Source organism: Amphiura filiformis, chromosome 16, assembly GCF_039555335.1.
Source record: "Amphiura filiformis chromosome 16, Afil_fr2py, whole genome shotgun sequence".
Classification (NCBI taxonomy): Eukaryota; Metazoa; Echinodermata; class Ophiuroidea; order Amphilepidida; family Amphiuridae; genus Amphiura; species Amphiura filiformis.
The window spans coordinates 35,269,363-35,284,941 of record NC_092643.1 but is presented as its reverse complement, the minus strand read 5'-3'; positions in this window follow the sequence as shown (position 1 = coordinate 35,284,941).

Here is a 15,579-nt window from a genome sequence, read left to right as displayed (position 1 = left end):
GAATTCCCTGAATTTCAGGATGCGACTTCCATTGCACCCTGAATTTGATTCATAACAAGGATTTTGTCAGAAAAAAGATTCTTGTTGAAGTTGTGTGCAAGCAAGTCAAACAATATATGTATTTATACTGCTAAATGCAGATTCATTTATTTCCAAACTTTGCTATACGGTCATTTTCACGGTAAAGGGTGTAACTTTTGATTTTTAGGGTCAAAATTTCAAACCACTTAAATATGTTTCTGTTTACTGTAATCATGCATAGAAGCAACTTAAATTCCAGTAAAATAATGTTTCAGGGCTTAAACCTTTTGATTTCTGATAAAAAATTTGACATTTCCATAACATTTTGGTTAAAATCTAAGAAAAAATGTATTTTACATAAGCTCAGAAAATTATGACATGAAAGCTGGAATACATGTGAAATCCCATTCCAAAGTAGGGTAGGACTACCAATTATCGGACACTTAAGCAATTTGCTCAATATTTAAAAAACTGAAGAATATTTTCCCAACTATAGAACATCCACGTAATGACCAAAGACAGCCCTAAATGTAACATAAAATTTGAATTGATGAGACAAGCCATTATAGATATATGGATTGAAAACCACATTGAGGCATCTTGCCAGTTATCGGACGCCTATGCCAGTTATCGGACACTACGCAGCCAGTTACCGGACACCCACAAAAATAACGGCACACATCTATTTTTTTTCAACTCAACCAAATGCAGTTAAGTTTGTGTCTATTCCTTCATGATTTTGGGTTATATTTGGACATTGTCTGATACTTCACGGTGGCATTTTCCCCACCGCAAACCACATTTAGGTACAATGTAGGCCTATACATTGTAGGCGCATCAACTATTTTAATCATAACATTATATAACTTAAAGCCTTAATGTACGATCTTTTTAAATTTTTAGATTTTTCTTTTTTTCTTCTAAAATGATAATATGCAATCATTATGAAAGTTCCCAATACATTTGGACGCGAAAAACATTGGGAATTTGCAAAGAAACAACATCATAAACTTCACCTCTATCACTTGAAACGTCTCGCACTATTTGGATTAGGACAGCGAGTGCGGCCTCAGAGTTAGTCTCCCTCGCAGCCAGTTTGAGTTACGCTCCCTCCACATGTGGAGGGGCGTAACTGCTAGTTTTGTCTGAGACTACGGTTTGTGATCGTGGCCGACATAAAGTCATAATCCAAAAAAATTATGACTTTATGTCGGACCAACAGAAAATCGTCCCGTTTTACTACAAATAGGACGAATTTAACAGTTTGCTCATAGATTTAAGTTAGAACATGTGTAAGTATTACAAATATGCCAAAAAATCGGTTTTGAAAAAAATAAAGGTAAATTCTGAAAAAAGATCGTACATTATGACTTTAAACTTAACATCAAACCCTATTTGCGTTCTCAACTTCGCTCAAATAAGCTCAAATACACCTAACATAGTGCAACATGTTAATTGACATACAGCGCCGGCTGGCTGGCAACTGTTTATATGAAGGCCAGAGGGTGTCCGGTAATTGGGCATGCGCAGATTTTACAAGCCAATTATCGGACACTTCATTCAGCCGGAAGCGTTGTTAGCAACCGGTCATGTCAGATGTTGCTGCAGAAACTACACAGTTTTACAAACATAATAATAAAAATATATCAGTTTTAGTAAATTATGAAAAGCTCAAGACCCACACAAATTGGTCATGCCGAATTACGCTACCTCATAAGTAACATGTTTTTAATAATAAAGAGGCACACTCAGTCCATTCACGCTCGTATTTGCGAAATAATAATAAATGGAACCAGCTGCAAGGCAGCCATTTAAATGCAGTAAGTATCCGTTCTTTCATTTGATGCGATATAAATTCACGTTGACTTGAAGAAACAACTCCACATGGTCCAAACCATGTAATCGTCCGATAACTGGCATTGTCCGATAATTGGTAGTCCTACCCTAACTCAACAGATATAAGTTAAATTTTATACCATGTTTTGCTATGTTTGTAATTGCAATTTTGAAAAGTTTTAACATCAAGGGTCATTTGCAATGGAAATTTCCCAACCTTAAACATATTTTTTAAGTTTTAATTGGGTTCCTAAAATAATTTGAATGTCTAACTTCATGTACAAATACTACTTGATGAAAGGAACCTCCCAGCCAAGTTTCACAGAAATTGGAGTTATTTTTTAGAATTGGCACTTCAAGCGATTTGTGTTTCGGAGGCTTCAGTTAACAACACAGGTGATCATAAAAGTTAAATATTTGGCTAACTACTACAAGTTGACATGAAAAATAGGTTAAAAATATCACAATTACCAATTTTCATGCTTTGCTTCTAAGTATTGAATTTCAGTTGTGACAAAAATTAAATTATCACAGCAAGTCATTTTTTTTTGTTTCGGAGGCTTCATGTTAACAATGGTTAAACATTGCAGAAGTAGTTTTTTTGAAAACAACACTGTTGGGATCATCTAAGCTGTTATTTTCTTGTGTGTATTGAATCGATGATTCTATGCAGCAGATATTGTAGATTTATAACATGGTAATTTTTTCACCCATTTGTTAAGTATGGTGTTATTTGCATGTGAAGCCTCCGAAACGGGCTTTCTTGGGTATCAGTATATTTTTCAAACATTAACCATAATATCAATTTTTTTTTAAATTTATGACATTCTGCACATATCATGTAACAATTACAATGCAGATATCAATATGGAACACACCAATTTAGAGATGCATAGATGATAATTAACCTTTTTGTTGTTTTGGAGGCTTCATTTGTTTCGGAGGCTTCAATTGCTAACGGAAGTTTACATTGGGTCCCATTTTCAGACGGTGATATATATCTCCACGATTTAAAAACAAGTGACTTGAGGATCTTCTTTGCTACATTTTGATAAATAGATTGGATGAGCTCTTTTATTTATATTTGCCCAAGATTGCTGAACAGTTTGTTTCGGAGGCTTCAAAAAAGTTAACGGAAAATCGGCTCTTTGAAGTCAAGATTTTATAAAAATTTTAAAAGCTTGCAAATCGACTAATTTTTGTTACCCATTTCAAGTTAAGATATCAACTGTTATGAATCAAGAAGAAGTGAATAAATAACCAAGAATTATGAACCAAAGCTATACCCACAAAGTTTGTTAACAATTGTTAACGGAAAATGAAGCCTCCGAAACGACAAATCTCAAAGTCCGGTTCTCAAAAATACAGGGCTGTTCACAATTAAATCTAATGTGGCAGTGTTTATTGAACATATGGCCATACTTTCAGGATAAGAAAAATTATCCATGAACTACCTGAAGAAAACACAGGGTTTTACAAAAATGTTACTGTTTTTTTAATATAGTTTTTCAAAATGGCAATATTAGGTACATTTAAGCCTGCTAAAACTTCATGCAGTAACTCCCGAAGATGATTATGCTACCCAAGGTAGCTGCTAACTAGATGACTTTTGTGGCCAAAAATCATGGAATTCTGTGGCTTTATTAGAACACTACGGATCAAAATGTTAAAAATCCAAAGTTACACCCTTTACCGTGAAAATGACCATACATCAGTGATCATAAATTGTGGAACTGAAATATGATGTGATTCAAATGAGGCAACTGGCATGCATTGAGATACAGGCAAGTATTTTAGAGAAAATTCACCGATCGCACGGTCATCTTAAAATGTGGTTCTACCTGCAAAGTGTGTGCTGTGTGTGGGTACGCCTGTCAAGCGCATGCTATAAGTACTGCGTATGCTTTGCAAAAGCCTTCTGGCGTGTAGAAAAGCGCAAGAAACATTTTGTGCATGCGTTTGTAGGGAGAACCTTGTTTTGGCAGCAAGATGCCGGATCAGTGCAAAGGGCAAATATATACTAAATTTGGCATTTTAAAAGCTCATTACTGTAACCAAGTAGTGCGGGCGTTTAGCTTTTAAATGGGTAAAAAAGTTAAAAACGATTCCAAAGTTATATGTCAGTATGTGAAACAGGAAAATGCTGTAATGTCCCCAGCATACTTTCCTGCCGCTGCGGCAAGCGGCAGGGCGTTTCAACCAATGACAAGCCTTGATTGTGTCCGTTTGTCTGCAATGCGTGTGCGCCACGCCGCTCAGTGGCAAGCGGCAGGGTAGTATGAAACCAGCTTAAACATAGGAAAAAGGGCATCATTGTACACTATGTGATGCACTGCTTTCTACTTTTTTAACCATTTTCTTACCATATGCCAATTTATTTATTTAATTACTAACTAATTGCTTCATTTTTGGCTTTTGCACTTGGCGTGGCGCAATTGAAAAGAAGGATAATTAAAATATACACAAGGAGACAAAGGTCTGTTATCAGTTGAAAAATCTGTCAAAAAAGATTTTTCACGGAAACAAGGGCTATGTACCAAATATTGCAAAATAATGATATGTTAGATCAAATACTGCCTAAGGTTACAAAGTACAAATCTATTTAAAAGGGCATTTCGTGATCCACAGCCTCATCCCCCCCACTTTTCTCAAAAAAAGTTGAGATTTTTATACCACTGAAACCTCTGGCTACATCATGTTTATGTACCAAAGGTTAAAAATAGTGGGATAACATTATATCATTACTGTTTTTATTGTGTTCTTCAGAGTTCCAAGTTAATTCTTATCACAGTGTATGGTGTAAGGTTTCCTTAAAAAAAGTGTGTTATGCAAGTTTGTATAATATGTACAATATATTTAGTTTTGGTAATATCTGTATGACATACAGTCAGTCTACTCTGAAGTACAAAGTACCGACGTGGACGCACACATTGTACCGACTTTGAAGGCACGCATACCTGCAGCAGAGCGCAGCACTACGCACTGTTAGCATAATGCATATGCTGCTGCAGCGTTGTCACTTTGTACTTCAGAGTGGACAAACTGTAGCACTTAATGTATGATATGTATAGTAACCAATAAAACTTATGCACTCAATTATTTGCATTAGTAATGTCTCTTGGTCAATTGGTCATGGTTAGTTGTTTTAATGTTTTATTTTACCAGTTTCAAGTGAAAAAATACATCTTAGCGTTATAAGTATCAAGAAATTTGACATTCGAGCATAGAGGAGTATGTCTCCTCTTATCGTGCCCTTAAGGGCTCTGGTAGCAATGTTTGGGCAGTATTTATTGTGGGACATGAGAGCACATCAGACATATTATTGCATTCTGAATACGAAGAATGTCCTGATATCAAATAATTTTGATTTTTTTAAATTTGCGATATAATACACATTTTATGGCAAATGATTAGAAATTGGTATTTTTAATATTTAACAGTCCTCAAAGTAAACTTTATAAGTCAATACGTACATGTACTTAAAAGTTTATGTAACTAGGATGAATAGCCAACGATCAATTAACAATTTTGGAACTTTCGTATTGAAGATATGGATTTTTGGTCAAAAAGCACCAAAAAAAGTGTAGGACTTTTTGGTAAAATAATGCATATTTTCAATATGAAAGGTCAAAATTTTCAATTGATCGTCGGCTTGAGATCCCATTCACATAGAGTACATATCATTAGATTTAGTAAGTTTACTTCGAGGACTGTTAAATAACAAAAAAATTTAAAAATATCAAATTTTAATCATTTCAATTAAAAGGTAATAATACACCAGTGTGGACTTTGTAGGGGGTTGAACCACCAATCACCATGATTGGTTTGAATAAACTCAACCCCCAAAAGAACATTTCAACACCCTAAAACCAATCCCAATTTCAATCAAAATATATCTGCTCATGAAACGTGTTTTAAAATGAGTTTTTCCTGTTATTATGAATTCGTGCACATTTGCTATCTACCGAAGATAGCTTACATACATACATACATACATACATGAGAGCTTTTGTTACACGCCATTTCAAAAGATCACAGCGTGAAAAACCAAAACATATGCAAAATATATACAAGAAACAATTGAAAAACAAAAGAAAAATGAAGCAAGCAAAATTATGTTTGCGGAAACAGGTGGGTTTTGAGGCCTTTGCGCTCACCCTCTCTCCTTCCTATCTTTCCTCCTATCCTGTCCTCTTCATGCCCTTTCCTTGTCATGTTCATTGTTCTGTACTAGCTTTTACCTCATATCTTCTCCTCTAGTAGCCTATTATCTCCTCTCCTCTTGAACTCTTACTACATGTATATATCGTCCGTCTTATGATGATCTTTCCTAAAGCTGCAATATCGACTTATCTTCTTTCTTATACGAGGTTTGGATATTGAATAAGTCACACTTAATTTACTTACAGTTCCTTCAAACTTGTTTTGTAGAATGTCAGTGGAGGAATTTCCGTTATCAGGTTTTGAAACAAGTACCTTTTTAAAATATAAAAGTCAAAAGATTGTTATAACTATGCGAGCAATAAGTCAGCATATATACTTTGATCAGCTCGTAATCGGTGGGCCTTATAGCATCGCGGATTACTATCAAAATGTTTTATTTTGAGAATTTTCTTGTGACATCTCGCTAGAAGCATCACAAATTATTGATTCAAGTTCTATACTTTGTCTACTTTCTTGAACACAAAAAATTTACACCAGACAGGTCGACTAATAGCCCCGGCTAATAGCACTCTTAACGTGGGTCTACTAGTAAAAGCCTAACTATTACGAGCTGATCAAACTATTAGAAGTATTATTGTTGAAAAGAGATCAAATGCTCCAATATTGATGAAAATTGTCCCAAGTTGTTGGCACTGCACTGTTATCTCAGTTTAATAAAGAATAGTTATAACCAACTTTAATGACTCAGTACCCAGGTAAATTAAGTAACCATTCAGGGAAGAACCAGTAGGTCCACATCAGTAGGACTCAATTGGCAATGACCTATTTTACTGTATTACCTAGGTAAGAAGTCATTCTTGGTGGTTCAAACTATTCTTTATTAGAGTAGTTGTACAGCAAGAACCATTTGAGACCATTTTCATCAAAACTTGAGCTTTTTTTTATTTCAAGCAGGTTGCACTCATCACCTTTGTATGTCTGCAATCATAGATTGAATACAATACTGCTCTTTTCAAAGATACTAATCTTAGAGGTAGCTTCTTCTTTTTTTGGACATCTATGATTTCATGCACAGGTACCGCGTGAACGTTGTAGTGCAGGGCGATCTATTCAAAAATTTATTGTTTGCACACAATGACTTAGAATCTATTGAAATGTAATGCATACTTATATTTTTATAATAATTTATTGGAACAAGCATATCTTACAGGTACTTTAATCCATTCAAGCCCATCAAAATATCTGACGAAATGTATTTTAGGCGATTGTTGTACAGGGTAAGCAACTCTAGTTGAGGTGATGATCGCAGGAATCCCACTGGCAAATCTTCAAGTTCGTTACTATCCAAGAACCTGCCAACAAAGCAAATAATACGTTATTCATATTTTTGAGATATTTCAATAATGTGTGCCCCGCGTCATGATCCCTTACAATAAAAATCCAAAACCGTATATCGTCAGCCTGCTACGCTAATTGCCTAAGTCATTTTTCTCATTTGCAATTTTGATTTTCTGAGTAATAAACCCATAATTAATCAAATTTCCAGCTGCATTCTTCATTAACTTGTGAAATTCATCAAAAGAGATGTAATAATTGGAAAGTTCTACATAATTTATTTCTGATCACTGTATTATTTTCTAGATTTGTTGCTGTTTTACATAATCTACGACTGGAAAAGGCCAAAAGAGTACAGAAGTCAGTACAGTTCACCTTCTCTGGAAGACAGTGTCCATCGGTTGGACTTACAAATCATAGCCAAAACATATTAAGGGTAGACGAGGTATTGTTGGTCGAAGCAACCTAAAAATCGATTTTCATTATCTAGATCAATATATTATTGAAAATTAACACCTTGATGTTTTGCAAAAGTTCATTCTACAAATCGTATACTCTGCAAACTTGCTTAATTTATTGTTGTTAATTAGTTATGTACGTTTTACAAAAGTGTTGTTGTTTCAGCCCTCTTCACAACGTAACTCAAGAACCGCGGCACCTATAAAAGTATATCTGTGATATTTTAATTCTTCTACACGCTCGCTATGAATTAAACAATGCAATTTTTGCCAAAGCTCACTACCATTCGTAAGATGCTGTGAACTACCAAATCACAACAGTTTAAAATAATTAATAACCTTAATACAAAGAAATGATCCTTGAAAAAGCTTTAGACCACCTCAATATTGTTTTATTTGAAGATGGACTTTAAAGGTAAAGGAATAAATAGATAAAGGAATCAAATGAGCTTACGCATTAATAATAATGCTGGTGTTCGCAAACAAGTCCTCTGGTAAATGTTTCAAAGAGTGGCCTGCCAGACTCCTAAATCCATGTACGATAAATATAAGAATTAGTTCAACGATTCATATTATTGCAGCCCTTGCTTCGTAAGTCAAACACGGTATAGAATTATGTGAATAAAATTAGTTAATTTAACATACATTGTATGAAAATACTGTTAAAACAGACATAGCACCTAACGTTAGTTATAAAAGTTTATTTTGAATATTAATAAATATTAACGCGGACTTACAGTTCTCGAAATAATCTTACTCCAGTGAAAGCCTTTGCAGATATGCCTGTAACTGCTGCATCCACGTTGTCTATGTAGCTACGATAGTCAGATAATTTAAGTAAGAGAAGTAAGAGCAAATATTGCATTATTTTCACATATTCCAAGGGAAAATCCATGATGCTAAATGTGAATCTAAGGGAGTGACCCAATAGAATGGGGACTTCCCTCGGTTTGTTGTTATATAACTGAAAAGTAAACACGATTTAGGCACCTTTGTTTCATAACCACTAAGGTATAGGACATTTTTTGTTTTAGCTATAGCACCCTCTCCAGAAGTATTTAATCATATTTGTACTTGCTCAAGTAGCATTTGTTGCCGTTCTTTTTTATGAGCATTTAAGTGCCTAAAATGGTCTAAAATGAGGCTATAGCGCCCTTTCCAGCCTTCTCTAATATTAATTTCCATAGACTTTACATGTACAATGAAAAGGTCCATAAAAAAGAACGGCAATTGTGTAATAAAATTTGCACAAAATGCTAATTGAGCAAGAACGAATGCAATGCACTAGTTTTCGTGAGGGGGCTATACGAAATATTTTTTATGTATTATATGTATGGTCTTTTCAAAAATAAAATGTCCATCTGAAACAAAGGTGTAGGGGCAGATTTTATGTGTTCTGCTGTTTAATGTGATTAATTTTGTTATTCACAACCAAGGTGATATACTAAATCCGCTAGAACGAAGAGGATTTGGAGTACGCCAAAGGTGCACCTCTTTCCAAAACATTTCTTGTGATTATATGAAGAGCTTATTTGAAAACACAAACACATGTTTCTGATTTACCTGTACGATATCGCAATGGGTTGTGATGCTATAGGTATTATAATTTCAGTTGGATGCACCATTACAAAGCAAACAGTGGATGGATGCACAGTAACAATACTGTGTGAGGCCTTTGGTTCCCAAATGAGAACGATAGTCTGCATATTGTTATGCAGCATTGTTATGGTAAATAATGGCTTGTTGATGGTACAACTCATTGTTGCTAATGTCAAACATGTCAAAGTATTTGTGATTTTATCACACAAGTAAATGAGAAACATGTGATTGTGGACTTAACACGGTTTGGAAATAAGCTCTTCATATGCGTTTGTTGTGTATATTTGCGTAAGCTTAGACGATTTTGGCCTTGGGTACTTCCCATACTGCAGTTACTGTCCGTTTTCCTATACATAATACACAGTGCTCTTTCCCATTGACGCGTGACCTCTACAAATAGCCTACGTTAAAAGAATGGGGATATGCCTAGTTAACGTCGCTGTGTGAAAAATAACCGGCCAATATTAAAAGTACTCTTCTAAAGTTCTAGAAAATATAGTTTTGTAACATGTCCTAAATTTTTAGCTAATTTAGATGTTTGGAAATATTCGTACTTTGGTGTTTTAGTTAATGTTATAGGTAATAGTACATTGCCTAGTTAACGTCGCTGTGTGAAAAATAACCGGCCAATATTAAAAGTACTCTTCTAAAATTCTAGACAATATAGTTTTGTAACATGTCCTAAATTTTTAGCTAATTTAGATGTTTGGAAATATTCGTACTTTGGTGTTTAGGAATGATATGTAAACGACAGATAACACCAAAAAATATGAAGAAATTATTTCCAAACCGTGTTAAGTCTGCAAACCACCATGTCTCTCATTTTCAAGAACGCTGGTTAACAATAAGCAGAGTTTTGTCTCATTTCGTAAACAAAAGCCCACACAGAATTGTTCTCTAGCGCTCGCTTTATAATCGTTCACCCAACTGAAACTATAATCCCAGCCATTGCTCCATTGTACGTGTAAAAGCAGAAACATATGATGTGGGTATTTAACCAGAGAAGATATGATTTAATCAGTTGAGCTGCTTTCAATGAGTGTTATCTTGGTTTAATAGCTTTTAATGGGGTTTAAGTCCTGCAAAGGTCGAATTGAATTCTACTGTAGACATGACTGCATCATGCTACCCACAATAATACACCTAGAATAGTGCATACTTCGATATAGGGGGAAATGTTTATTATGCAGAACGCATTTTCGCATAAAGCTATAGTCTAGTATCAGGGATGAGAAAAGTGCAAAAAGTTAAATCACTAATAATTGTATGCCCTATATAGATGAACAAAAGCATACAGGAGAGTTTTACAAAGAAACCGTAATTTCTGTTACCCGAAAATGGAAACGATTTGCTGTTCTATTGTCTGATATTTATATGTAAGGTAGGATGGTGACCTTATAACAGTGTTTTGGATGTATATATTATGTACAAGAACTATTTTCTATTGATGGTAGCACAGTTTTGAAGGTACATTTTCTATAAAGAGATTATATAATTTGCACTAACCAGTAGTCAAATTGAACGTCTCCTTGTGATGGGGCAAATAAACCTCCTGGAAAATAAGTCAAATATCCAGTTGCAAAATACCTGCAAATAAAAGTAAACCAGACAATCAGCCCAATAAAAAAGGTAGCAGTTCATGACCTTATGACCTTATAGCCAAAGTGATGGTGGATTTCAAAAATCAAGGTGCATGACCATAATGACCGCAAGGACGTTTTCTTTAATTTAAGATATCATATGCATGTGTATGATCCAATCATATTTTATTATTGTAAAAAACGGCGCGAACGCAAATCGAAGTCATTAAACATGTTAAAGCCATAATGTGTGATTTGCTTCACAGCGACGCCCTCAATTTTACTCGGATTTCTACTTTTTGTATAATTATAATGCTCAGCGGTGTACTAAAATACCACGTAAAAGACTAAGCCTGTAGTGCTTTAACAACAGTAAACTTTAAATTTAACTTTTTACATTAAAACCGGGGATACCCGTTTTATTCAGAGTTCACCGATCGAGTGCTTGCTAACATGTCCCATGTCATGTCATCTGCAAACCTCAGGTCGGTTAACCATTCTCCATCGATGTTAATGCCGCTTTCTTCTAAATCTAGTTGCTTGAAAATTTGTTCTATGGCAGCTGTGAATATTTTTGGAGAGATTGTGTCCCCTTGCCGTAATCCCCTCTGTGTGTGGATAGGCTTGGAGACATTTATGTGGATTGTAGCTGCAGCGTTTGTGTAAATGTCGTCTATAAGATCTTAACGTACCCTTGGATTGTTCCACCGAATCAAAAGCTTTCTTATAATCTACGTCTATACAAAGCTTCCAGGTTGATTCTCGTGATTCTATTCTGAATGATTCGTATGAAAATTATATATGCATGTGATAGCAGACTAATTGGTCTGTAGTTTTTGATATCCTCTTTATCTCCTTTCTTATGTAGCAGAATAATCTTGGCTTCCTTCCAGGCTGCTGGTATCTTCTTTACTGTCGATATTTGGTTGTAAAGTCTCGTTAAGTGAGTGTTGATTTCTGCACCTCCTATCTTAGAATTTTCACAATGCCCTCCAAATAACTGATGCGTAGTTTAACCTCTAAGTGAAAACTCATGATGTGCACTCTGCACCTCCGATATACTATGTATACCCCACCCCCACCCAAGTCCACCTTTCATGTGACACAATTAGTGTCCCTGAAAGAACTTTTTTGTGGAATTTTACTAATGCCCAAACCAAACATAACTAAGTAACTGATGTAGTTGAGTAATAAATCGGCCACATACATGTACTTCCTGAATTTTGACAATAATGATTGATCACACCATTTTTGAAATACAAGAATTTTACGAAACTCCCTCATTTTCAGACCTTCCCACGGATTCTTATTATTAATCAATAGGCGGTTACTCGTATTTGGCGGTTCTCGGCTGTCGCGGTTACCTGGCTGATGGTGACTGATGCCCACACGACAGTTTGTACTAATTTGACCTCAGATGACCCCTTGTGACCTTGAAATGACTTTCCAAAATTTGGCTCTAAATGTTGACTGTACCCACCACGTTTCATGCCCATACGACAGTTTTTAGTAATTTGACCTTGGATGACCCCAAAATGACCGTCCAAAACTTTGACTCTAAACGTTGACTGTACCCATCAAGTTTCATGCCCAAACGACAGTTTTACTAATTTGACCTCAGATGACCCCTGGATGACCCCAAAATGGTCGTCCAAAAATTTGACTCTAAAAGTTGATTGTACCCACCAAGTTTCATGCCCATACGACAGTTTTTACTAATTTGACCTCAGAAGACCCTTGGATGACCTCGGGTGATCTTGGCCCACTAACCGAAACAAACTTGTTCTGTCTGAGGTCCAGATGCACCCACCCACCAAGTTTGAGGAACGTGCGACCCCTAGTCTCCGAGAAAATAGGTGGAAAACAGTTTTACTAATTTGACCTCAGATGACCCCTGGGTGACCTTGACCCACTAACCAACACAAACTTGTTCCGTCTTAGGTCAAGATGCACCTACCCACCAAGTTGCATGCCCATATGACAGTTTTTACTAATTTGACCCTTAGATGACCTCTGGTGACCTTGACCCACTAACCAATACAAACTTGTTATGTGTGGGGTCAAGCTGCACCCACCCACCAAGTTTGAGGAACGTGCGACCCCTAGTCTCCGAGAAAATAGGCGGACAGACAGAGTCACAGACAGACAGACAGACAGACAGACTACCAGTATTATTATATAGATGATATGTATTTATGGTATTATGAGTGCCAATATTCGACAATACTGCTCATGAGGCGTCTACATTGACATTGATTGACATTTGACTCCGGATTAAAAATGAGATCAAGAACGGAGTGGTCAATTGTCAAAATTCAAAAAGTATAGGCCTATAATAGCTATAATTTATGCCTCAACCATACCAATAACTATTTAGTTCTGGTTGGCTCGGGCATTAAAATAACCAAAGTTTCCGACGATCACGATGATACAGTTCTTTCAGAAACACCCTGTTGTAAGTCATCAGGAAACTATAGAATTATTTAGAAAAAAAGATCGTTGCCCTTTGTACGATTTACTCACAGCCTATTAACTGTAAAGTTAAACGCACCAGCTCCAATTTGCCTGAGTTCCGTCGTACCATGTAACTTGCTGAAATAAAAATGGAAATGACAGTACTAACAGTGCTAATTGAAGACCTGAGCGCAAGAAGACCGTAAGTCCACATGGCCCCTCAACATGTATACACTAAAGTTACGTATAGTTTCTTAGGGTTTTTTAATGTTTAATACACATGTTCCAGGGTGAAAACATCATGAAAGGTTGTGAAAGATTTGTTTGGGCCCCTGAACATGTATAAAACATTACCAAACTATACGAAACTATACGCAACTTTAGTGTATACATGTTGAGGGGCCAAGTGGACTTACTGTCTTCTTGCGCTCAGGTCTTTAATTGCCCATTACACCGTTTTTTTGTCTTTCAATGTTTATTAGATTTTTATTATGAGAAAAACAATTATAAATTTTCTTCTACTTAATATTTTTTTAAATTGAAATACTACCAAAATCTTTAATGGAAAATGGCTAATTTGTGCAGAAGTTCCTTATATTCAGAACTCTCCAGATGAGTTAGAGTAAATTGACCAGAAAATGTTCTTGTTACAACGCAACAAGCCGTTTTATATACTTTTATATACTTTCCATAAATAGTTTTCTCGAGTTATGAGCTGAAACAAAAAAATGGATAATGAGTGCAGCTGCATGCGATCCTGTGTGCCTCCTTAAAATGGCGCAAACGTTTAAAAACCCGATGCTGTGCGAATGAATTTTGGTAGTATTTCAATAAAAATATCAAATGAGAGAAAACATTAGCATTTACAGCATCAAAATGCACAATATTTGCTACCTATTGTGGTATTTTTCAGTTGGTAGTTCCTCGATTTATTTTCCTGCTGGGATATGGTGCTCTTTCCAACTTGTTCCATGGCTTCTTACCAGGACATACAGAGCTTTAAGCAGGAGGTCCACAAAACCATGCCATCTCCTTGCACACAATGAAAATAGAAATATACTACATGTACATCGCCATCTAGAAATGAGGTGATCCTACAAAATTGTAATTGTGCAAAGGTAAGTAAACTTACAGTTCTTTAAGAGAGTGACGAATTTCTCTAAACAGATCAGCCTCTATGATGGTCACCTTAATTCTACTCATGTGACTGTATGGAATATAAAATAACGCAAACTAGTGGTTAAATTCATTTCGTTATGCTTTTTTCGTATCAAAAAAATTATTAACAAACACACTTATGCTATTGCACTTAATAAATATAACATTCATACATACCCTCCGAACACCTTCCCAAAAGTAAGGGTTCGTTATGAGGTACTACATAGACTCCTCCGTAGTTCACTTACCCATTGTCATGATTGTAAATACTCTGGCTATTATTACCTGAGACTATTATGAAATATGCTGTGTAAAGCTTTAATATGCTATCAGTTATCAATTTAATAGCGGAACCCTTTTGTTCGAAACAATGTTACCACTTTTATCTACGTATAAATGCTAACAACACATTGAGCAGGTCGACGGCATTAACGATCGACTGACTGCATTGACGATACAATCGCTGGTATTGAACAGCGATTTTCTGCGTTTTACCTCACCAATTAAAAATGTTTATGGTATTGTTATAATTGCCCGTAATAACTGTAGCCATATACATATTGGACGGTATCTTTGTCAAACGACCGCATCTCATCAAGGAAAGTTATGCACACAAACGTGTATTCCTGGGTTTCTAATGGTATCAAAAATCATCTTTTTTTGGACAATTAGGCTGTGGATCACAAAATGGCCCTTACAATGCGAATCTTACTCACAGAATGTTTAATCTTTTTAGTCCGATGAAGGAGTCCGCAGTGAGATATTTGATTGGGTTATAAGAGAGGTATCTGCAAATTAAAAAAAAACCAGCTTGTTTAATTATTAGAATGAAAGTTCATCTGTGTTGGTAGTGAACATAATTTAGTGGTTTAAACCTTGATGACGTCACCGAAGTCGGAAGTTCCCTGCCCCTGGTGCCGCTGGGTTTGATCAGGTTGTCCGACACAGGATCTAGTTCCAATCCTGTGTCTTCG